At 35.7% G+C, this 25,931-nt stretch overlaps 1 protein-coding gene across 1 annotated transcript in view; it reads left to right on the forward strand.

Annotated features, from left to right (window-relative positions):
• The window catches only part of THSD7B (thrombospondin type 1 domain containing 7B), a 6,482,604-nt gene that overhangs the window by 2,800,737 nt on the left and 3,655,936 nt on the right, over positions 1–25,931 (forward strand). The gene's annotated exons all lie outside the window — the stretch shown is intronic.

Raw genomic sequence — 25,931 nt, forward strand, 5'->3', positions numbered from 1 at the left:
GTGTTATTAAGTAGCTGAATGCTAGATTAATAAAATAGAACGTCTGAAAATTTTTGAACCTACTCATAAATTAACTACTTCAGTCTCATAAGTATAAATTTATAGAAATTTTATTGAAATTAGATTATTATTGTCAGGTTTCACTCTTCATACTATGTCTTTATCAGGGGGACGTTATATTACAAATTTAATAAGTAGTCAGAAAATTAAAAAAAAAAACTTGACTATATGGTATGACCAGTAAAATCTGCAAAGAAATGAGAAAAAAAAATGCCAATTAATAGTAAATGCTCATAGAATATTAGATGTATTACAGCTGTGTTGTATGTGCTAAAAATGTCTCGATAACTTAATAAGTAGCCTGACTCATTTTGGGATACTAAAAATAAATGTATTAAGGGAGAGCCTGAATAGTTATCCTACATAAAATCTGAAACCACTTACTTGATGCTTTCTGTAATAGCAGAACTGTAATCAGCAACAGTACACGATTTGTGAAGAGAACTAAACAGATAAAAGCTACCTTGTTTCAGAAGTGCTTTTTTTTTCATTTTAATGACCCTAAGTTCAATATCTGATGAAAGACTTTTTTTTGTTTGTATTTCATTATATGCACAAATTAAACAGCTACATTTAAAAGGCTTTATTTGTCAGAGTTAAAAATAACAAGAAAAAGGTAACAGGATCAGAAACCTATTAGTCTTTATCATTTATTTCTCCCTTAATTAGATAGATGGTTACTTGGTATGGAGGTTAGTGGACCACTGAGAAACCTGGCAGAAATTCTTGATTGCCTTAGAGTACTATCTGATGAAGTGGCTTGATCAGAGTAAGGCAGCAGGGAAATTAATTTTGAAGAAATCAAAACCCAGACTTCTGAAAGCAGCGTCTTATCATTGTATGGCCTTAATCCTTTATGCCCTGTGCTGAACTAAGCTCTTGTTATCATAAGCACAACCTGAACATAAGGTATCTCAGTTAGGACATCAGTGCCTTAACCCTTAGGCCATCTGGGCCTGTTTCTCCTGCTGCTATACTAGTCTTTCTTTTATTAAGTCTTCTAACAAGTTTATAGTGAAATAGAAAATATTTATACATTAAACAAATACTTGATAGAAAGAAATAATAGAAATCTTAATATTTCAAACATTAACCTTTAAGTGATGTACCTCAGAATTAGACTGGAAACCAGTACTGCAAATTGCAAATTTTATTTAGTGACTATTTCTACCTTTCCACTTTTTTTTTTTTTTTAACCTTTTTCAGTCTGTCTTATTGTCAAATGTTTTTCCTGCCTATTGAATGTTGGAAACTTGTTTTCTGTTGGACAGTGTGATTCATGTTTACTGAGACTTTGGCTTTGAACTTTGCCTAGATAAACTGATTGCATTTGAGTATGTTCACTCTTCTGAAGATAGATGTACTAGGGTACCAGGTATATTTCTTTGTTTGTTTAGTTAGTTAGTTAGCTTGTGGTGTTATGATATCTATTTTTTTTTTATCCCTTGTACTGTTAGTATAACTGTTAATGCTTGTTTTGGGACACTTATTGACACAGCCTTGAGAACTGTTTGATTGGTTAATCTGTGCCTTGTAGATTACAAGAATACTATTAAAATGTTAGTGGTAGGCTAAGGACATTAAGCAAGATTATTATAGGCCAATCTCCCAATAGTCATATGGCAGTATACCTTATCTCTAAACCATACGTCCAAGTTTTTTTTAAAGCTTTTCAGCTTTTGTCAGTGTTTAATCTCAATAGTTAACTTATTCCATTTATTTCCTGCTTTAACAAAAAAAAAAAAAAAAAAAAACTCTTATCTAATCCTGTTTTCAAATCTTCCTGGCTATCCAGTGTAATATTATCTCTAGTATATTTCTCATGATGTAGGAATACAGTTCCAAGTGTACTCTGTTTCATTATTGTTCGTACACTTGAACACCCAAATTAGATCCCCTCTATACTGCTTGTAGAATACCAAAAACAAATACAGTCTTTTCAGTTTTTCTTAAAAGATCGCTTAAAGATATCCATAAATAAGATGGAGGCTTGGTCTAGGTGGTTGCAGCTTCACTCAGGTCTTCCATGTAGATGGTGCTGTAAATGTGGAATGGTATCCTAAGGCCAGGACACACACTTGGGGGAAAAAGACAAACAATACTTTACATGAAAAGTACTTGATTGTTATTATTATACAAACTGTAAGCTCTCAGGCACAGTGTGTCAGCAGAAACCAATAATACATTGTGATATTTAACTAGGAGTTTCGAATCAAGAAAGATAAAGGAGAACATATACATCTGTTAAGTGCAGGCGCTGCATGGAAAGGCATGTCACAGTGCCAGAAGGGTATAGTAAAAGACAATGAGGTGTTACAGGGAATGGTGGGTGGTGTCACATGAGAAGGGGCATATGGGCTGGGAAGGAAGAGAGGCAGTGTGACACATCACTGATATTAAAGCATTGAACTTAAATTGTGATGGAACTGCATTATATGGAAGGAACAGAAAAAGAAGGATACATGCTATGCAAGGCAGCAGTTGCCAGAATGGGTGATGCAGAATAAGACAGCCAAAGCACCTGAGCCTACTGTTTGCAGTCACTGAGTGCAGAGGCATACATGCCCTCTGACGTCTGTTTTTGTTACAGTGGCACTCGGCACTGTGGGTCAATAATAGATATCATGGTACTGCATACATAAATGGAAAGGAATGTTTGTTGTTATGAATGGCATGCATTATTGCATAGCGCACAGTGTGGTATATGCCTGCTCATGCTACTGGCATTCCTCATCACCGTGTTACATTTCTGGCACAGCAGGGATAGCGTATTTCAGATAGCGAGATACATATCGTGGTAACAATCTCCTCACTGCTGCTTTGTACTCCACTGTCATGCCTAATGACAACTGCGTTCATCAGACATGAAGGCAGACCTAGGGTCATTGCTGTTAATTGGTAGTTAGGAGTCTAGTACTCTGTGAGCTCACACTAGTGGGAGTTTGGCAGTGTCACTATGGAGGTGGAATATTTGTAGCTGCAGTAACAAGCCAGCCTCTATCATAGGAAACTCTTTATTTTGGGGGTTTTATTTAGTATGCAGCTAAGATATGCATTATATGTTTATTTATGGGTGGGTGGATGTGTGTCTGTATTTATTCATTTATTTATTTATACACTACCACTCATCTCTGTAAGTTATATAAAATAATAGGAGATAAGAAGAGTCATTGTGATAGCAAAAAGGTCAGCATCTGTTTGTTTGCAGTCTGTATCCCACGTTACCTTATTTGGATAAGCCATTGTTCAAATAGTATACGGTTTGTGCATCATTTACATTCCTGTGGGGGGGGGGGGTAATGGGTGTGTCTGTGGTAGGTGAATGTTGTAACGTGGGTGCATAAAGCTTCTGTACGAATCATAAAAGGTTTTGCTATGCAGGTATGCTGTTTACGAGCTCTATTGCAGAATGCACAGTATTTTATGACTAACACCCTGCAATTCCTGCAATGAAAGGCTGAAAGAGGGAAGGGCATTTCCCAGATCATGTTTTGTTTAAAAAAAATGAAATCTCTAAAACAGTACTACACTGAAACTTATGAGAGAAATCAGAAAAGCAGGTCAGCTGCACTTAGCTGTGAAAAGTTGATAGCAGGATCTGTAAAAGTAGTCTATGAGTAAGATCTTATTGTGGAAATACATTGTTTTCCTCAAAGAAAATCGAATCCTTCTTTGCTGTACACAGATTACAGAGGTAGATGTAAACCTTCAACTCTGCAAAGTGAGTGACATGCTAAGCCTGCAAGGAAAAAATAAGTCAGATGGGTCTATGTTTTAATTATTTTTTATCAAGTGTTACAAGATTAGTAGGATGAGGAGAATGAGCATTTGAGTCATTTGTTTACTTGTGTATATATTTACTTATCTTTTTGTTCACCCTATTTCAGACTTTACAAATTAATAATACATGCTTATTTAAGAATAGAACAAAATGTGAATTGCAAAAAATAAAAAAGTATAAAAAGATGCAATTATGTAACAACAATGGGAGACTTTCATGTCCAGCCCAGAATTAGATAAGTGGGCAAATTAACCTCTACATTACTGTTGTGCAACAATACGCTTGGTTCGCCATAACAGGTACACCAGTTCTTAATAAAAAATTAAGTGATTCATCATTATATGATGTCAATGATTTTCCTCATGTCCCATATCAGAGCTGTCCAAGTATGCTGGATAAGAGCGAAAGAGCAAAGAGGTCCCCTTTCCTTTGGTGACATTCAAGACCTAGAAACTTTATCATGATATGAGGAGTTCGAGGGTGCTGTATGCTTCATCAGTCTTTGTCCTACACTGCCTATTCATTTAGTAAGAGGAATTCCTGGCCTTATATATCCAGAATTAGATGAGTTTATTTAATATGAGGCAGCAACACTTCCCAGAGGAAGAAAAAACAACAGATAAGCCATGCGACTTTGTTTTGCAAGCTTAGGAACGTTTTGATAGTTTTAATGGTTAACTACTGAGAAAGACTATTTAAACTGTGGCAAAAGTATATTATTTCCTCTCATCTCAGACTTAACACATATTGTAGCATTCTCCTAATTTCCTTGGTCTCCTTTAAAAACTGCGTATCAAAAATTTTTTAAAAGTCAAACTCAGTGATCATTGCTATATTCAAATATTTGCAAGAGGAGATTGGCTTTTGCAGTGAACCAATAAAATAATTGAAATACCAGTTAGTTAAAACTGTTCGTAGCTGATCTTGGCACAAATGGTGAGCAGTAATGACCAAACTGTATTATTTTCACATATAAATATTGTATATGGAGCCTTTTATCTGTTCTAGGTAAGTCATTCTGCAGATAATTAGATATGACATAACATGGATTTTAATGAGGTTTCTGATTATGATCAACTTAAAGACACAGATGATAATTGATTCACTATAAGAACAGAGTGAAGTGAAACTCATGGGGTGATTTATTTTATTTTATTTTTTATTTTTTTACTTTTTTCTAAATAGTTTTCTTTTTCAATATATAAGCTTGCTGGACACAAAGGTTCATTCTCAGGAGTGATCCAGGTGCACTGTCTGATTAAATAACTTGGTCAGACTCAAACAGTGGGCAAATGAATTTGGAAGAAGCCAAACCCTATATTCAGGGACACCATATTTTTTTGATAACAGATAGACAAATATTATCATTCATGTTCAATACACATTTGAAGTACTCTTGATCAAAGAAACACAACCATAGCTCTTTGTAGTATATGGAGCTTTAATTTCTCTGAAGTATGACTGGTTATAGAAAACGTAGGAGCACAAAATGTTTTTTAGATTTGAACGCCTTAATACACATATGACTGCCAGATTGAGAACAACAAAAAGATAAATGAAGCTCTGATGTAGTAACAGCTTGAAAGCTGTTAACCACACCATTCTGCTTTTTGGTGATTAACAGTGCAAAGTGTTTTACAGCTTTTAAAGCTGTTACCATTTCTCAGGCCTGTTCTTTGGTGGCTGCTGCCTATGCTCTTCCATAAGACTGGAACATAACATTTCTGAGATGTACATAATAGGTTTTGCATGCTTAGAATTTAACCAACTGGTATGTCAACTGATTTGATGGTTTCCTGCAGGACTCTGCCACGTTTTTGCCCATGCAGTTATCTTTTTTTGACACTGATTCAGTGTACTGACATGAGAGGTGCATAACAAGCTTGTCTTTTCCCCAATTTTGAAGTGTAATCAGTCCATTCAATATACTGCAATAATTTTAACATATAATAGACAAAGCTATATGCATGAAATAATAGTACAGGTAGGCCTGACATGTTTCTAGTATTATTATTTATAAAGAAAGAAAGAGACTAAAACCTGGGACCCTGAACACTTTGAGTGAGACAATGGAGATGTTGAGAGTGTTGATACTGAGCCATTGAAAATATTTGGGAATGTGCATTCACTGAAATTATCTGGAAACCATACAAGATGACAGTTGTTCCAACCAAAGTCTTGAATTGTCACATTGTCCCATAACTAAGGTCTAGGAAAAATAGGCTGCACACAAGTATGGGAAAAGACAGCAAATGTTGTCTATTATCTTATGAGTTAAGAAAAGACTTTAGTATACTGAAAGCTATTTACAGTTGTACTATTTATGTGTACAATGATATGGAAAGCGGATTACATACTACTGTGACTAATGCAGATGTAAAGATGGCTTTCAAGTCTCTTGACTATTGTCACCTACTAATGTTCTGATTTAGTTTCTCTTTAAGTTTCAGAGCATTCTCTTGAGCTATCTTCTCTTTTAAATGAACACTGAATTTGTTAGGTTTGTTGAAGGGTATAACCTGGTCTTGCAACATTTTAGGCGTAGACACACACACACACACACACACACACACACACACACACACACACACACACACACACACACACCTCCTACATGTATTGTCAAACTAAATATCCACACTTTTTTCCACTCAAGGATTTTTCAAGTGTCTTTTTAGACAGTAGAAACACAATCATGTATTTTCCTTTCTGAGCACAAGTGGATATATAGCACTGTAGCTAACAAAAGTAGCTTAATAACTTGTGATGAAAGGCTCTGCCTAGCCATAAATCTTAAAACTTATTACTTCACATCTGTGTTTGAGTGTCATTGTGTTTTCTGTTTGTGGACCAACAGTGTTTCTTAATTTTCCTGCTGCCTTTCACTGATGATATTAAATTAAATACTGTTAAGACTTCTCTACTGGTGACACAAAGGAATGTAGCACACTGTACATGTTTCAGACTTCTTACCTTCTCCATTACTGCCAAGGAATAAACTAAATTTCTGGATGCAAAGCTTCCACTTTCTGCTAGAATACTTTCCAGTAGGGAAATTCCTACTAGACCATTTGGTCTGTTTTCTCCTTTAGGTCTGTACTTTAAAGCACATAAAATCTTGGAAACAGTTATATTTATTCAGTTATGCATTCTATTTACTCTGTTCCACAAATACTTTTTAATTCTAATGTGGTGTGCTGATTTGATGGTGAGTAATTAAAGTAGAAACAGTGTGGATATGCTCTATGATTGTATTGTACTACTAAGAATGCAAGTGCATTACATGACATAACTTTGTACAACTATTTCACTAGCATTTAAAGATTTCTGTCTCTACACTGATCACTTTAGCTGTTTATAGTATTTGATGCATTTGCAGGCCATGAGATAATACTGTCTGTGATATGACTTTTTAGCTAAATTAAAAAAAAAAAAAATGCATGTATTCTTATAGATAAACTAAATGGGCAGCAGAGAGTTTACTCTATTACTATAGGACAACTGGTTATTTTATCTTTTACTGTACTGAGGCCTGTTATTGGGAATGGTCAGTTTCATCTTTATTTTATTTCCTTACACTTTGGCCTGTGAATTAATTTTCTGCATGTTTTCAGTTTGTGTTGCCTTATCCCATTGCCACCCCCCGAAAAAAAAAAAAATAATGCCATCTTAGTATTGTGAGTGGATATGGATTACGTGGCCAATGTAGCCCTACCCATTAAGATCCCTATAGTATGAACTCCAGACCCTGATCAGCCTTATTCCTTTGATTACTTACCATCCTCTGAAAAGGTATTATGTATGCATGCAACCCAAGACCCAAACCTAATGACCTTACTGCATATCCGTCCATTCCAGGGACTTAAATAAGGCCTACAACTAAAATAGGACATGCTGGAGGGACAGATTTATCTCCCAGCAGCTGCCTCATCTATGGAACAGGATGCCAATTCATGTGAAACAGAGCACCTGTATGACACTTTTCAAGAGGAACCTGAAAGACTGGCTGGGGCACCGCAAATTCTTACCAGGGATAGTGCCCACAATCCTCCTGGACATACAGTCATCACAAAATGTAATCGTGGGTATTGACTAGCACCTCTATGGTATTACATTGGGATGAAATGGCTAGGCTTAAAATGACCTCTGGGTCGATAGTCTAGTAATCTCCTATGGTCAATAGACATACTATTGCTCTCCATACTTTGCTAAAGGGACCAGACACCTGGAAGACCAGAAGAAGCATAAATTAATTTGTTGCATTTATTTTCCATACCAGTGGTACACAAACACACACACACACACACACACACACACACACACACACACACACAAAATACAGCAATATGCATGTCTTGTCAGGAGTAATTTTGGTCAACAGCTACTGAGTACTGCCCCATGCATTGTGGGAAAACCACTTAAGTTTATACAGGCACAGTCAGTCTAACACGGATCACATTGATGCCACAGTGACTGTATTTCACCACATCTACCCCTCGTTTGAGAAGAGAATGACATTTTCTTTTGAAGAAGGACAGTTGCACATAACAACTTCCAAAAGCAATTACTTTTCATTTTTAAAACTAGCAATGTCAAAAAATACCTGACATTGCAAAGAATGCATTTTCACTAGCAGAGAATATTTAGGCTTTTACACACTCTCTAGTCATATTTCCCTGTTAGCAATCATTTTATTATTCACCTGATTTTGGAACAATCACAAGTTCTGTTACCTGACTGGAATCATATCTACTTCAAGTAACTCTCACAGGTTCTGGATGTGTTTGGCTTGTCTGTTGTGACAATTTAAAATTGGTTAATGTGTGCCTATCAGTTACTATGTTTTTCTCAAGTCAGGCAATATGTCTATTGTATGCACATTTTGACTAGTTCAATCATTAGGGTCTGATGACACTACTACTTTTCTGTGCTTGTTGATTTATCATCTCTCCATTTGGACCATTTTATACAACCAGACACCTCACAATCCACTTAAACATCATGTTTATAAAACAATACACACGTTTTCCAAGTTTACCCCACAAATTTTCATTACTACCCTATCATCTATTAACTGGAACTTCCTAAAAATCCTCCTCTTGGATGATGCTGGAAATGAATTCAGTGCAGCTTTCCTTAATAACCCAAGTAGACTTGCATTTCCTTGAAGGAAGACACTAAAACAAATAATGCAATTTGGCTATCCAAAAAGAGTACAATGCTAATGCAGAATAGAAAAAAATCATAGAAAGAGTGGTAAAAATATAAAACACCACAATATCTTGTAAACATCAGAAGGCTTTGCAATCCTACTAAAAAGCAAATTAATGAAGACAAAAACTATATTATAATAACTTTCAGAATAATAGTAAACACAATCATAAAAAATTCTGCACAGCCATTAAAAATATCTTGCATCCTGGCAAAAAGTCAACCCTAACCCCTCTCTCAATAACTCATAACTCAAAATTTCAATACAATTCAACTCTTATTTGATAGATAGTATAGCATCTCTAACCAATAATTCCCCAACATCTCATCCTAACCCTGTCTAGTAGCCATGTGTCACCACATCCACTTTTACATTCAAACCTGTGCCCACATCCTATACTCAAACCATGCTCTACTTTAGATGATGACCTTCCAAGTGAGTACCTTAAAATGATAGCCAACAGCATTGCCTACTCTGTCTCAATCCTTATAAATAGGCCAGTCCAAGAATCCCCCACTCCCTCAATCTGGAAAAGGTCACACATTATCCCTCAGTACAAAGGAGGAAATTCAACAGTTACAGGCAGGTAACAATTTTGTGTTGACAGTGGATATTATTTCATTGTTTGCAAGTATTCCACAAAAGGAAGGAATTGAATTTGTTGCATTACTTATCAACAAATGTACCACTGTCACCAACAGTTCTATTAATGTTTAATGTGTATTGCAAGAAAACAAGTATAAGGTGTGGCAATGGGGTCTGCGTTGGCCCCAGCATTTTCCAAACTGGTTTGGGATGGTGGAGGTTGAATATTTTACTTACACTAAGAAATTTTGATAAACATGTTCGCTACAAAAGGTTTCTAGATGATTTGTGTTTTTTGTTTTTTTATTTTATTTTTAATGGTAGTATGGAAGACTGTCAGTATTTCATAGATTGTATCAGAGTACTATCTTTTTGCAGTTTGTTATTGGAGAAATGAGAAATGCTGTCGGTTTCTAGATATACACTTGAAATGGAATCAAGAACAAAAAATGTTTGCAAGTAAAAATTCATCGAAAACCCACATTTTTGAATGGTTACCTTCATTTTGAAAGTAAGATTTGGCCTTTATAAAAAAGAATATCCCTAGGTGGACAATTCACTAGGGCTTCAATAATTACTAGCAGGAACAGTGAATTTGATAAGGAAATGAACTTCATCACACCATTATTTATAGTAAGGGGTTAGCTCCCTTTTTTTTTTTGTTTTTTTTTTTTTTGAATAAAGCAGCAGAAGATGTTTGGTAAAAAAGGAAAGAACAACTTGCAGCAATTTTAGTTACATGATTTGATTCAAACAAAAAGAGTATGAAAAAAGTAGAAAAGGGGGGAACGAGCAAATAGGAGGCATAGGGCCTAACAGTAATGTTACCCCGATGTTGCATAGACATGTCAGTGGACAGTCTTATGATTAAAGAAGTCATATGCAACAACTGGAAAATTGTTGAGGGGAGCAGTGACTTACTTAATTACAAAAAGAATTTTAGTGTAAAAAAGCGTTTACAAGGAGATAATACAAAAAGTCCCCCACCGATAATACAAAAGAGTTTTGGTACATTTAGATGTGGTTCCTATACCCCCTACAGATTTATTCACGAGGGGCCCTACATCTCCTTCAAACATCATACTATTAAAATTGCAGGTAGATTTAATCACCTAATGAAAGGAATTATTTATGTAGGACTTTGTTCTGGGTGTCAAACCTACTATGTCGATATGTCTACAAGAAGTCTAGGTAAGAGAATCAAAGAACATATATATTCAATTAAAACAAAATACATCAATAATACATTGTTTAAACGTTCAAGCTGTTATAAGAAATACAGTAAATTCCTGTTCACAGTATTGGAGCAAGTTCCTCTAAATTTAAGAGGTGATAACTACAAAAATATTGCGGAACAAAGCGAGACTGAGTGGCAGATTAAGCTGGCAGCAGACCAGTTCCCTGTGTTAAGCAAAACTATTAATATTAAATGTTTATTAATGGATAGAAGACTGTTCAATAATTGTTATACACTCAAAGGGTTAAATGAGACATTTAGATGTTTGTTTAATCATTTTAGTGTTTTAATTGGTTGAGTAGTTGGTGTATTTAAATAGTGATTTTACAACTGACATTATTTCTGATGAAGTCTGTAGATGAAAGCGGTGAATTAAATATATTGCCCTAATTTAAATCAAGCAGTTTCTTTTGTTTGTGCTATCAGCAGTTTGTTTTTATTGGTTTTGTCTACTTTACTGCTATTCATGAATTAGTGTCTCATTTGAGTTTTTATAATTTTTTAAAATACTTCACTTGGAAATTTCCCATTGCCCATATTACATCTTTCTTTAGCAGGCCTTTTTGAGGATGAAACACCACTGACAGACCTGACACAAATCTGGCTAGATAGTTTGCCATGCCAAGTATATGTCAGAGCTCCAGAGTGTTGCCTGCACTTGGTAACTCAGTCACACCTTTTGATTTTGATCTAATGCAATATCCAAAGTACTGAATTTCAGTCTTGCCTGCATTAATTTTCCTTACTGGCCCTGAGCCTTTACTGTTCAGCGATTTAACGTGCAGCCTTTCACTTTTATCATATGGCTCTTTATGATGCTCAAAGACTAAAATGTCATCTATCATGACTCCTATGCCCCTCGTGATCTATGAGGATGGTACTAACTTCACACTGACAGATTGTAGGTACATAAGTAATTCCAAGTTGTGAGCACTGAATACAAACTCTTCCCACTAGAATAATGAATATGGTCACATTCTCCTTTTTTCATGTTTTTTGCCGAAACCAAAAAAAAAAAAACATTTTACACATCTTACATATAGAACATGCTTACACAAGTTAGTTTGAGTGATGCATCATTTAGGGTATCAAGGATAAGATTCCTTCTTGACTGCATTGTTTAGATGTCTTAAGTTAATCTGAATTCCCACTTTGCCATTGTTCTTTATCAGTGGTACTTGCAGGACTTCAGTCTGTACATTACATAACCATGGCGTTTACCTCCAGGGACTGCAATTATTTAGATTGGTCTCTGCCTTAGAGGGGACTGAGGGCAGTGCTGTTTGTGAGAGCATAAGGAACTGCACCAAGCTGAAAGTGGCTATTTATTAACTCACATCATCAAGCTCATCTGACAAAGTTAATTTACATGCAGTAGCTGTACTCATCAGATTATTTACATAAGGATCCAGCAATACAAAGATCAAAAATGCATTTTTATGCCCTTTGTGTTTAGTCATGGCTTGGAACATCTCCATATGTCTGAGTTTCCCAGCTGGGTTGCATGCTTCCATTTCTGCTTTGACCAGCTGCAGACATTGAATGGACTTGAATTTTCCCCTCTTGTTGTATCATACCTTACCTCCCTTGCCTAGTTTACTGCTGCACAGCCTTCAACCTGACCGACCGATAAACCTAACATTAGTGAAGTAGAAAAGGTAGATCACAATAGGTGTTGCAGTATGAAAAGTTGATGAACTAAGTTCCCACATGGTGTAGATGGAAAAAGGCAGCATCATTAGTAATAATCAGTGGCATGCTCCTGTAGTTCCAGAAGATCCTCAAGCTGAACGCCATGTTCCTGATTGTAAGCCTGATGTGTTTAACATGGGAAGACCCAGGCTTTCATCTGCACAGTGTTCCTGGTTTAGCAAAAGTGTTATGACAATCCAGTATCTGAAGCAAGCAAAAACATTTGAAATTCACTGAGTGCAATGACATATTATGTGTTGCCCCACTGAATGTCACCATTGTGTGTTTTGTTGAGATTGCTTGGCTGAGTGACTGTAAGCATTTTATTGCTCATTATAATTGTTTTCTTCCAAATGTTTCAGTTCCAGTTTTAGTACGGTTCAAGTGACCTGTAGCAGGAGAGAAGTTAAAATGCCAATTGGTTCTTAAGACTGTAGCTAAATAACATGGTCTGATTAGTGACTGCTCTAAATATTCTTTATTGGGAATATGTTATATTTAAATAGGGTCTTCTTCAGTTAAGGTACTGCATAACTATAGCATGCAAAAATGTTAAAATATTTGCACTGACAGGATTATTCCAGAATGTTATGTACATGTTCTTCTGTTGTACACATATCTGTACATCATAATTTCAGTGTGAAGTCGCTTCTTCTTGGGGGACGTGTAATGATAAGTAATGATAAGTAATATAGAGTTGTCTGAGTATCTGTATAGAAGCCAAATAAATGGCACTGCCATATGAAGAAGTGCTATAACCAACCCTTAATGCATTGAGTCTAGCACTAGCTGCTAGTGTATCCATGATAAGTGAACTGTTGACATCTTTCTTCATGTGCTGCTATACTGTATAGAATAAAAATTACTATTTTTATAAAAATTCTGGTGAAACCTATCATTGCTGCCACTGCTACTTAATATGACCATGTAATCAGAGGTGCAAATCATGGTGACAAGTTACATGGTACATCAATTTTATTTCTCTGAATGGGTGGTTAGCATTTTGTGCATGGTTTATGATAGTTAATATTGACATAGAAAGAAATATTTTTATAAATGAATGGTTGCAGTAGAAGCCTAGTAGCTTGCATTAGTTTTATCTGCATTGATTCATGATGACACATGAGTTGCTCTGAATGCTGGTATGTTTATGAAAGATACGTTGTACAGGACAAGCATTTGCCATTTACATCATTCCACCACTGTCAACTTTGATAAAAAAATGCTGAAAAGATAGCATCTAATCAGCTTAATAAAATCTATGGAGCTTTTGAGTAACCTTTGTTTTCTTAATAAAACAACCTGCATTGACAGGCATGGAGGCCTGTATATTTCTTTTGAATTTATTGAATGAACTTTCATTTTTCTGCTTTCCACAAACAGGGAGAGATGATATGGTATGACAACTTGACATTTGCTGATAGGAAATAAATTCTTAAGAAATTCATCTCTTTGCTTGTGAGCAAATTCTGAATTAAAGCAAAGCATGTATGTATTAGTGCTTACAAGACTGAATTGGATTTTCAGATTTTGCTATTGAGTATGTGTGTGTAAGATACTTTTTTTCCTTAATCTGTCTCCATATGGGGAAAATAACATTTATACATAATAAGCAGTGTGGCCCTGCTTGTTTGTTTCCTCAATGTACTATGACCAGACATTCAAAATTAGGAATTATACATTCTTGCCATTGTTAAGAACTGATTTAAGCAGTGTACTGAAAAAGATATGATGATGATGATTATTATTATTATTACTTTTGGAAATTTATGTGCCCAAGGCAGGTCCAAAGCCCACCTCATGATTATGAGTATGTACATAAGTGACAGTAAAGGTAACCTGAATATCAGTCATTTCAGTTTTTCTATTATTAATATATTCTGATGACAGCTGTGTGGACTTATGAATAAATGCCATTCTTCTCTGTCAGGCTAAATAATTCCTGTAGAGTGCCATATATTGAAAGGCCATAAATTCTAATTAAAAAATGCCACTGCGTGCTGTAATACACTGAGTAGTCGAACCACAATTGGCCAGTCCATTAATGTTTTCAGTGCAATAACATTAACTCTTCAAGTGGTCATTAATAGAATAAACATGTTTTAAAAGTCACATTTTTAAAAAGTGTTACCCTTTCTTTATTGATTACAGATATTACTTGACTGACAGCTATTGGGACATAACTCACTTCAAGAAAAATCTCCTTCAAAAACATCTATGTTTCAGCTATTCTGACCCAAAAAATGATATAAAGTTTATATTCATAGTACCGCTATCATGTGACACTGGTCACACATGAAAAAATCTTTCTTCATCTTGGTAGCTAGCTTTTTTCCAGCTGCAAAAGTTAGTAATTAAGCAATTTAGTATGTGGTTATATCTGTTGTAGGAAATTGCAACTAAGAGTATTCCATTTTCCATTAATTTATTGGTAGAAAAACTCTGTACATACATACATATATATATATATATATATATATATATATATATATATATATATCTACATATATATATATATATATATATGTGTGTGTGTGTGTGTGTGTATAAATGACATTATTCACACACAGATGTTTTCTAAATCATGAACACTGAAGACTGCCATGTCTGCCAGACAAAATAGGGCATGATTGTATTGTGTGTTACCATAAATTGAGGCCGTACATGATTTCAGAAGCAACATATAAGACTTTGTGAAAAATTATAAATCTCCATAAAGTGTATTTTCTATCGTATTAATCAAAATTATCCTGTTTGCACTACAAATACTCATTTACTCACTGCTGTGCAGGTATCAATAAACACTGACAAAACAGGCAGAAAAAAATATGAATAAACAATAATAGTCCTGCATCAAATGCTCTAAGTGGACAGATAGACAAGGCATGATGTAACATGACATAACCACATTATTTATTTATTTATTTAGTTATTAATTACTATTACTTGAAACTGTGAAGGAAAACAGGTTTATTAAGACAGATAAAAACTTGCTGTAGAGAAGGACTGTCCATAAATAGAGCACTAGGGCCAGATTTTAGGATGTTCTGAATAAGAAATAGCTATCCTGGGAGTCCAGGTTCAGAACATGTGTACTCCTGTAAAATAATTCCCAGCTGGCCCTTATGAATGAAATACTAAGGGGTGCAGAGCTATGACTATTTTTATAATGTAATTAAAGATAAGGTAAAGTCCATCAGTGTATTGGTGGTGGCAGCACACCGGGAATTACTAAACATTGTGCACCATGGTTTTAGGACCTTGTCATCCATATGTGATCTAACTACAGGGAGAGCACAGGCTCCCCATCCATGCCGTGGTACTGGTATGAGAAGTATTTAACCAACTGTGCATTACATATCTAAGACAAGAGGTATGAGGAATCTGTAGCTCATGCTAAACATTTTTTGAAAATTTGAGATTATCCATTTCTTGGCGTGTGCAACTGTTAACCTTTACAATCATCAAAGTGCTTAATTCAGCTTCTGCTCTGATTTTTGTATCAGAAAATATATTAAAACATGATCTATGTAACAGTCTTTTCAAAGTTCCTTGTAGAGAATGTCTCCTTACTTTACATTGCTTAAAACACAAATTGTCAAGTCATTTTTCTGGCATTTGCATTAATATTTGCAAAACCAAATGGAAACAGTTGACACATAAGACCAGCATGTAAAACAAAATCAGGTTCATCAATAGTCTTGTTATCACTTGACCCAATAACCCTTAGGCTCTTAACATCCTACATGCTGAATCCTTGTTACAGACACTTGAAATGCAATCTTCACATTTTCTAAGTTGAAGCCAACTTGCACTTCACTCATAATATTCACAAAATATGTGGTATACATTTACCTGGCCAGTTCAGAAGACAATATGACATGTTGCACAAGGAATTGCCTGTTCTGTAGTTGTTGTCATAAATAGATGTGCTCAGAAGAAGCTCATTCCAGAATGAAGGAAAAAATCATATGTAATCACTCTGTACAAAGGTGGTAACTCAACAGATTTAGCCAACTAAATACTTTTTCTTTTCCTGGATAAGTTATTAAAGCTGGCTACCTTAAACTACTAAACATAACAATACACATATACATAATCCATTCCTCCCAGCTGATTTTTTCCTAGACTTATTAAAAGCATTTGACACTGGTCATAAGCTCATTGGTATATATTAGGCCAGTGACCACCAGGATCTTTTTAAGCCTCCTGTTCAACCCAATCCAATTGTGTCTAAATTGGAGGGGTATGCTAGTAAGAAGTGGAATCTTAGGGGGTTGTGAAAAAGTTATGTAGAGGGGGGTGCATTAGTTAGGAAATGTTTATTGTTGGCCTTTGTCTACAGGAGACATGAGGGCCAGACCAGGGGTAAATTTATTATTTCTTATCCAATGTTAGTTAAGGACTGCTTGCTATCAGCCTCTGTCTATAAGAGGCACAGGCCCATCCCCAGGATGAAGTTATGTTTTACTGTCCAATAGTCAAAGTTACATTTGAATAGGATTGGGGATTAGCTCTGCTTCATATTTCTGGGGAGCCTATTCCAGAACATGGGAATCCTTTGAGACACATTTGTCTCACCAGCATTTTCTATGTATCTTGCAAGCAAAGTTTAAGTCCATTGATTTAGTGTTTTTGGTACTGTTCATTTTGCATATGTGCAAAAGCTCCATCAGTGGCTGGATCAAAGGATGCCTTATATGCTAAGCACAGATTGCCACTCAACATCCTGTAGGAGACAAAGAATAGACATAGGGCTCTAAGGTGATCTGTATAGGACAATGTCTTATTACCCGAGATTCTCTTGGTGAGTAACCTCTGTGGTCATTCCATCTGTTGCATCTGCCTAATCAGGTACATGCCAATGAGGGCATTATATTTAGTGATGGGTCTAATGAGGGCTTAATAGACTGGTACTATAACTTCCTTGGACCTGGATGCCATAGCCTTACTTATAAATTGGCAGGTGGAATGATTTTCTTACCACCTTTGCTACCTGTTGATCAAATGCCAAATTACTGTTTACATATGTTTCTAGAGCTCTATACTACTGGGTCAACTCTTACGGGTGTCTTATCAATAGAGTAATTTGCCTGGGTTTACGTTTACCCAGAAGGCACTGTAATTCACTTTTTTGCATTGAGTTTTAATCTGCTGCTTTGGCACCAGTCATTTGTCTGCATTAGACCTTCTTGCAGGATGTCTGTGTCATGGGAGGAATTTAGGATAACTCCCAATTTCAGTTACTGCAAACTTGGTCAACCAGAGGCCTCTGACATTAGTCTTGACCTCTGAAAAGTATATACCAAACAGGAATGGGCCCAGCATGGGGTCCTGTGGTACTCCACTGTTAACCTGCCTCTTTGGGGAGGTGGTCTTACCAATCCTGACTCCTTGGCTCCTATCTGTGAGTCAGCTGGCAATCCATTGAGTTATGTATGGATTTATGCCTAGTTCAGTGAGTGGGGCATTATATCAAATGTCTTATCCAGATCTAGGTAGGTGGTATGTATCATTTTCCATTCATCCATTGCCTTGGATACCTTCTCAAAAAAGTGTAGCTAGTTGAGTAAGCATGACCTTCCCCTGACAAAACCAAAATGGGATGGGTCCAGTGTCTGCAGGTTGCCAATGTCATTGTTGATCATTTCCGTGATAATTCATTCCATGGCTTTGCATATTGGACATAGGTCTGTAGTTTCCAGAGTCGGTTGATGATCCACCTTTTTGAAAGAGGATAAACATTGCCATCCTCAATTCTGTCAGTATGTATGCTGTTCTGAGGCCATAATTGAAAAGTGACTTAATTGATCTCAAAGGGCCATGTTTCAGACTAATTAGGAGACATCACAAGAAAAAACATTGAAAACATAACCATGAGGAAAAAATAAGTAATATTATGTATAGAGAATTTTATTTTAGATTTTTATAATTGTACAAGTTTGGAAAGTTTATGGTAATTCTCTATATAAATGAATGTATGCATATAAGGATTACTTGTTTATATTCTGTATTTTGCTTGTATGGCATTTGATGGATGTATAATGTTTCTGACATCAAAAAAGTCTCCCTTTTAGTCGTATATACTTATGCACTGTGTGATTGCACTTTAAGAGAATCAGTTAGTAATGATCATGAATTATTTAATTATTTAATTGATTGATTAATTGTTTTGATAATTGATTGTATTTTTGGTATATAAGGAGGTGATTTTCTAGTAGTAAATTGTTCCATTGAAGGTGAATGGCCGAGGTACCAGAATGTGTAATAGAAAGTTAATATCATCTCTGTCAGCAATTTTCCTCATGGTTATGGTTTCAATGGTGTTTCTTGTGATGTTAATTTTTGGATGGTTGGCAGGTGTTTCTTGTGAACTTGATACCCATGAATTTGGATAATGATAATATACCTAGCATTAATGACAGATTATTGTTTGCTGATTTTGTGATGGAAAGAGAGCGGAAGATTGCTGGTGCAGCATTTTGGTCGGTTTCTGAAGATAATACTGCCATGGAGAGATTTGCATTGCTGGAATGCCTCATGTCCAAAGAGGTAACTGTGTTCTATGATTTAAATATGTTGGAAAAGTAGGTCTCTTTGGGTATTACACCCAAGGGCTTCGTATTGACTGGTTACCTGCCGGGGGTTTTGCTGAGAATGAAAGTGATTTACTGTGTGAATGGAGACAAGCCACTTTGGAATGTACTTTAAATTGGCTCTGAGTTCTCATTAAATGGGACACAAGAGCCATTGAGAACTTATGAGGGGAAATTACAGAATTACAGAATGATTTAATGGCAACAGTTTCTAATAGTGTGTTCCAGAGCACATTTAAGGACATTAATATGAAAGTCAGTAAAGTGGAACAGAATGTGCTTGATCATAAGAAAAGGGAACTGAGTAGGGATGTGAAAGATTTTGAGAACAATACTGTGTACACCTGGTAGCGTAGAGGATGTCGTTACAGATTTAAATCCAAAGTGCACATGTCCAAAAATGCTAATGGGTCTTCCTGTTCATCAGTTGAAACCAGCGTGAGCAGGAAAAGTGTCTCTTTTGAAGAGATTGGAAGTGAAAGTTCACCGGAAAGAGCAGAGAGACTTTCAAAAAATGCTCAGGGCTCCAGTTCAGGACCTTTTCAGGTACAAACTTGATCCAGGAAAAATAGAGGAAAATACAACAACAATCCGCAGAAGTAAAGACAGTAAGATCAGTTTTGAATTCCTCCTTAACAAACTCTCTAAATGTGTATATAAATGAGAACTTGACAAATGACAATGTGTTGCCTAACCTGACTGGGATATCGTAATTTACTGAATGAAAATGAAACATTGAATTTCTCGTGTATTACTGATGTTATTTTAAATGTGGTTAATTTATCCAATGTGTATTTAACTACTGACATGCACAATGTGTTATTGAAAGGGGCCAAGTTTGTACCCACAAGGATTCCTGCATTAGCGGACAATATCACAGACACCAAGAGGTTTGTTCGCAAATTAAATTTGAAAGTATTTTTTCATGAACGGGAGAAAGCACCTGTTCAGGATGTATTTGATATTTCTGAAAATGATGATCTATTAAACTTAAGTGTATATGATTTTGATTTTGATATGCTGTTTTTAGAGGATAATTGTGAACATGACAAATATTGCTATGGGGAATTCTGTATGGGTTATGGGCCTATGCCTAATTTTCCGAACTTTGTGAATTATTGGAAAGAGGGGAACAGCTGGGCTTTTTGAAACTGAATGATGTTAAGAAGTTGATTGCAAATGACCCCAAGATCCCTTATTTATATGCTATACCTAAAATTCAAAAAAGTTTAAGGAATCCTCACGGGAGATCAATAATTTCAGGCATAGGCTCATACATAGAAAGAGTTAATAATTTTTTGGATTTCCATCTTAAAGAATACTTGGCCCATATTATGTCTCACATAAAAAACTCTAGTGAAGTCTGTAAGCATTTCTGTAACATGGAGTAGGATAAAGATTTCTTTTGGGCCACCATTGATATGTCAGCTTTGTACACAAATATAGTTAAAAGATGGGGCTTAGAAACTGTGGTAAAAGTGATGGGAGAAGGCCTCCATACCTCCTTTTTGTTATCTCTTGTGGAGTTTAGTTTGACACACAATTATTTTCTATGGAAGAAAGATTTTTATTTACAATCAAGAGGTACAGTGATGGGGACAGCATTTGCCCCTTCTTATGCCATTTTATACATGGGTGAATTTGAAAAACAATTCATGTTTCGTAAGTCTTTCATTATCAACAATGTTGTGTATTACAAACATTACATAGATGACCTCGTTTTTATATGCAGGGGTAATAAGTTGCAGTCTGAAAAAATTATGGATGAGTTCAATGGAAATACACATGGACCCAAATTTGTTTGGGAATGTAAGGATGACAACATAGCATTTCTAGACGTTGAGTTCTACATAAATGGGAAGGGCAAAGTACAACATAGACCATATAGAAAACCGACTTCGGTGAACAACTTCTTACATGCTGATAGTATGCATCCCCCCAGTTACTTAAAAAACTGCCATATGGGGAATTTAGATGGATTTTTTTACAATACTTCTGAGAAGCAGCTTAGAGAAGGTTTTATGGGTGAAGTACATGAAAGGTTATCTTCAAGGGGTTACTCTGACATGATCCTCTCTAAAGCTCAGCAGAAGGTTTGTAAGCAAGGATATGGGTCATGTCACTATAGTGGAGAAGTAGATCAGTCTCAGCAAGAACAAAAGTTATTCTTTGTAACTAAATTTTCTGATTTTTCTGGAATTATGGAGGATACAGTGAGACAGTTTTGGGATATAGTGACTGAGGATGTTATGGTGGGAAATCTTTTTCCCAAACATATTACATCCTCATATGGCAGGCATAATAATTTAAAGGAACTACATAACAGGAAAATTCATAAAATTGGGGATGGTAAATCAGTTGGAATGTATAGATGTGGGAAATGTTCAGTGTGTAACAAGGTTAAAAATCTACATGGCATTAAAATTAATGGGAAATCATACTTTGCCAATGAAAAATTTGACTGCAACTCATGTGGGGTAATCTACATTTGTTTGAATACGCAATGGCATATAGGACAGACTACCAGGAAGGTGAAGGTTCGCATTTTAGAACACATTGGAGATATTAGAAGGAAGAATATGGAAAGCCCTGTAGCTAATCACTTTATATCCATGCACAATGGGCACATGGGAGGATTTGTTTTCAGCGTATAGGCAACTTTAAAATGGAATTAAATAAACTTGATTATAGAATGATAATTAATTATCATACATTACATCCCAGAGGAATGAATTTAGATAGCAACATGACTCTGTAAATATTAGGAGTAGGATGAAATTCATAATCATAAATTGTGATTAAAATTAATAATTCAAGCAGTAAGGTTAATGGAATATGAACAATAAGTAATATTATATATAGACATTTTTATTTTAGATTTTTATAATTGTACAAATTTGGAAAGTTTATGGTAATTATCTCTATATAAATGAATGTGTGCATATATGGATTACTTGTTTATATTCTATATTTTGCTTGTATGGCATTTGATGGATGTATAATGTTTTTGACATCAAAAATGTCTCCCTTTTAGTCGTATATACATATGCACTGTGTGATTGCACTTTAAGAGAATCAGTTAGTAATGATCATGAATTATTTAATTGATTGATTAATAGTTTTGATAATCAATTGTATTTTTGGTATATAAGGAGGTGATTTTTTGGTAGTAAATTGTTACATTGAAGGCAAATGGCTGAGGTACCAGAACATGTAATAAAAAGTTAAAATGTTAATATCATCTCTGTCAGCGTTTTTTCCTCATGGTTATGGTTTCGATGGTGTTTCTTGTGAAGTGAATTTTTCAGTGGTTGGAAGGTGTTTCTTGTGTATTTAGGAGACAGCCCAAGATATTGTCATGCCCTATTGAGGCGGTACTTTTGGCCTGAGCAAGCACTGCCATTTTATGCTCACTGCTAATAAGCTGTGGGGTGTTATGGTAGTAGGGATTTCCTTGGGGGTGGCAGGGGAGGAGAGGAGATTGAAATTTGAGCTGAATTTGTCAGACAGCAGGTTTGCTATATCACTGTACTCAGTGAAGGAGATACCATTTACCACCAGTTCATCACATTACTGCATGTTACCTTTGAGGTTGTAGACACAGCTTTAGAAGGCCTAGTGGTTATCTTTAACCTGGGAGGTTATATCGAGCTTGTAATTGGCCTTGCTGAATTTAATTAGTTCTCTTATTTTCATGTTTAATGTAATTATTAAGGTTCTGCCATTATGAGAGTTCCTCTTTCTGATTATGGCCATGACTTGTTTTCCTTTTGTTGTTTAGCCAGTTAAGATTAGGAGTCTAGCAATGCTGTTTGTTTTGGGCCTACTTTTGATAGGTACAGCAGGCTCTATGCAGCCACATACATGTTTCTACAGTGTTTCAATGAACAATTCTACACAGACTGTTGGGAATGCAGGCTTAGATGGAGCATTGAATTTTAACAAACTGTCACTTAATGGGATGTAGTTTGCTTTATAGAAGTTCCTAACTGTAACAAGTTTTGCTGGGGTTTTCCAAGTTAATTTTAACTTACTTTTAAAAAATCTAGCTATTCTAAATGAAGTAAAATAATTATCTTAGCAAGAGATCCCACTTAGTATTTTGGCAAGATTCCTACTCATCCTACCAGTGTATTCTCACAGATATCCATCAATATCTGCATTAGGGCCTCTACTCTTTAACATTTTCATTAACAATATGCAAGTAATAGTAAACAAAAAATGTTTGTGCTGTATGTTGTGTTCATGATTCATCACTTATACAACCATATGTATGTTAATTACAGATTATCCTTCAGCAGGTCCTGCATGATGCTGAAAAGTGGATTAAAGAAAACAACCTATTACTTAATGACAAAAAAAAAAAAAAAAAAACAGGAAAACAAGCTCATTCTCTTCACACCAGATAGTTCTCAACAAGACAGCATACAATTCCTTTTTACATCCATTAGCAATAACAATGCTGAAAACAGTATATCATACTAAACCTCCTAGGCATAACTATGGATGAACGTATAACATTTGATTAATATATTCAAAACCCACAAATCTAACCATGTTATTTAAATAAAATGAATCTAAATGACCTACCACTGATAGAAGCAGATCGAGGCTCTCCTCCTCCTCCCTAGTCTATTACGTACAGCGTCAAACATATAGATAACTCAGCCTTTTATTACTCGAACAAACATTTAATAAAATTGCTTAATTTGTCAATAATCATTCCATAGCATGACAAAAGGCAAGCTGTCAAGAGCTAAAAAATGCATCAGTTTTCTCTAAAATTAAAATAGTTCACAATTTAATATATATACAATCACTTTATAATCAGTACCCAATTGGGGATATATAATTTAATTAGACCTATATAATCATTGAACCAAAATCTATTAACTACCAGAAAATCAGTCATTTTTGAGACTCTGTACTTGGTAGAAGTAGCCAAAATATGAAATTCTCTACTAACAGTCATTAGACAAGCTTCTAATCAAAATGTTCTCCTTCACTATCGGACTTGCTTACACAAGTAGTTATCTGTTTATCTCTACTCAGTCAAATCAATGTCGTCCTCAGCTCCACCAAAATCTAACCTCTGCTTCCCTCGACTCACTACGCATAATATTTATAATTTTGTTTTCATGTGTATTTGATGGTGCAGGTATATGTTGGTAGGGGGAGCACTTGAATGGTTACCTGAGGTAGTAAAGCATTCAGTTAAAAGACAAGATAATAAGTAGCTAATGAGCAGTGGTTCCATGAAGCCTTATCATGTCTTGGAATATCCATATCCCCAGTAAATTGCTGGATAGCATGGCATTGCCAACATAGCACTGGTAGACATTTGCTTTCTGATTCTGGAGGAAAGCTTTTTAAATTCCATATTCCTGTTATATATACATGGAAGTACTCGAAACTCTCCAACAGCTTTTTGTACAACAGTGTCCTTATAAGAGATAATTATGGCTTCAGTTTCTGTGCTCACACCACATTATTTTGTTAGCATTTATTTTATGTGAATTTTATCAATCTTTTTGTGTTTCTCCTTAAATTCACCAGTGCCAAATTCTGAATGTGAATGCATAAAACATAATATTGGAAAAACAAAAGAAGTTCACGTAATTGTATTACGGAACATAAAAATGATATAAAAAATAAAATCTCAACATTATATTAGCTAGACATGCTTATGGCCATATGGATATGCTTATGCTTAGCTAGACATGCTTAAGGACAACTGTAAGGCTGTCTTTACTTACATCTGTAACCTTAAAGGAAAGGCCCACATTTGTGCTGAACTAGTAGTTAATGACACACATATACTGAGCCTGTGGACATAGCTAACCTGTTGGCCAACAAGTTCTGTGAAAACTTCATTCCCATGTCCCTGCCACATGTACCCCAAGACATCCCCTACCACCTGTGCCCTACCTTGTATCTCTAAAAAGCAGGTCATAAATGCTCTCTCTAAGGCCAAAAACATAGCATCTGTGCAACCTGAACACATCCTTGGCTGTGTCCTTCATGGGCTCCAACAAGAATTAGCAACATCACTGGGTACTCCTTTCAATCATAGTCTAAGCACCAGCTTCATCCCAGCTGAATGGAAAATGGCTACCATTACTCCCTTGCACAAAGGTGGTACTTCCACTGACCCCGGGAACTACAGACCTATTAGCCTGACTAACCTTATCTGCAAGGCCATGGAGCAAGTCATCATGCACCTTATCAACAAAGATAAAGGTAATCTTCAAATCACTTGACCGTACTCTGTTTGGATTTGTCAAAGGGAGACCATGTCTGTTAAACCTGGTGGACTTCTTTGAGACAGTCACCAAGGCCCTAGGCGAGGGGAAATCTATGCATAAAGCCTACTTAGACTTAGCCAAGGCATTTGATACTATCCCCCACTCAGGCATCATTGACAAACTCACCCAGCTAGGTATCAACCCTTATACCATTAGATGGATTGCTGACTGGCTCACTGATAGAACCCATATAGTCAAAATAAGGGAATCCACCTCCAACAGCAGACCTGTAACTAGTGGTGTTCCACAAGGATCAGTCCTGGGACCTCTACGTTTTGGAATCTATTTCTCTGAAGTACAAGCAAAAACTAAAGGTCTGTGGCTGAAACGTTTGCTGATGACTCCAAACTGGGAGTGGTCATAGAATATACAAATGATGTCAACATCCTACAAGAGGTTCTTACACAAAGAAATGATTAGTGTCAAAGTCATGGCCTTAAACCTTAAACTCAATGCAAAAAAA

Source organism: Protopterus annectens, chromosome 6.part0 (genome assembly GCF_019279795.1).
Source record: "Protopterus annectens isolate FY-2018-M chromosome 6.part0, PAN1.0, whole genome shotgun sequence".
NCBI classification, from domain to species: Eukaryota; Metazoa; Chordata; order Ceratodontiformes; family Protopteridae; genus Protopterus; species Protopterus annectens.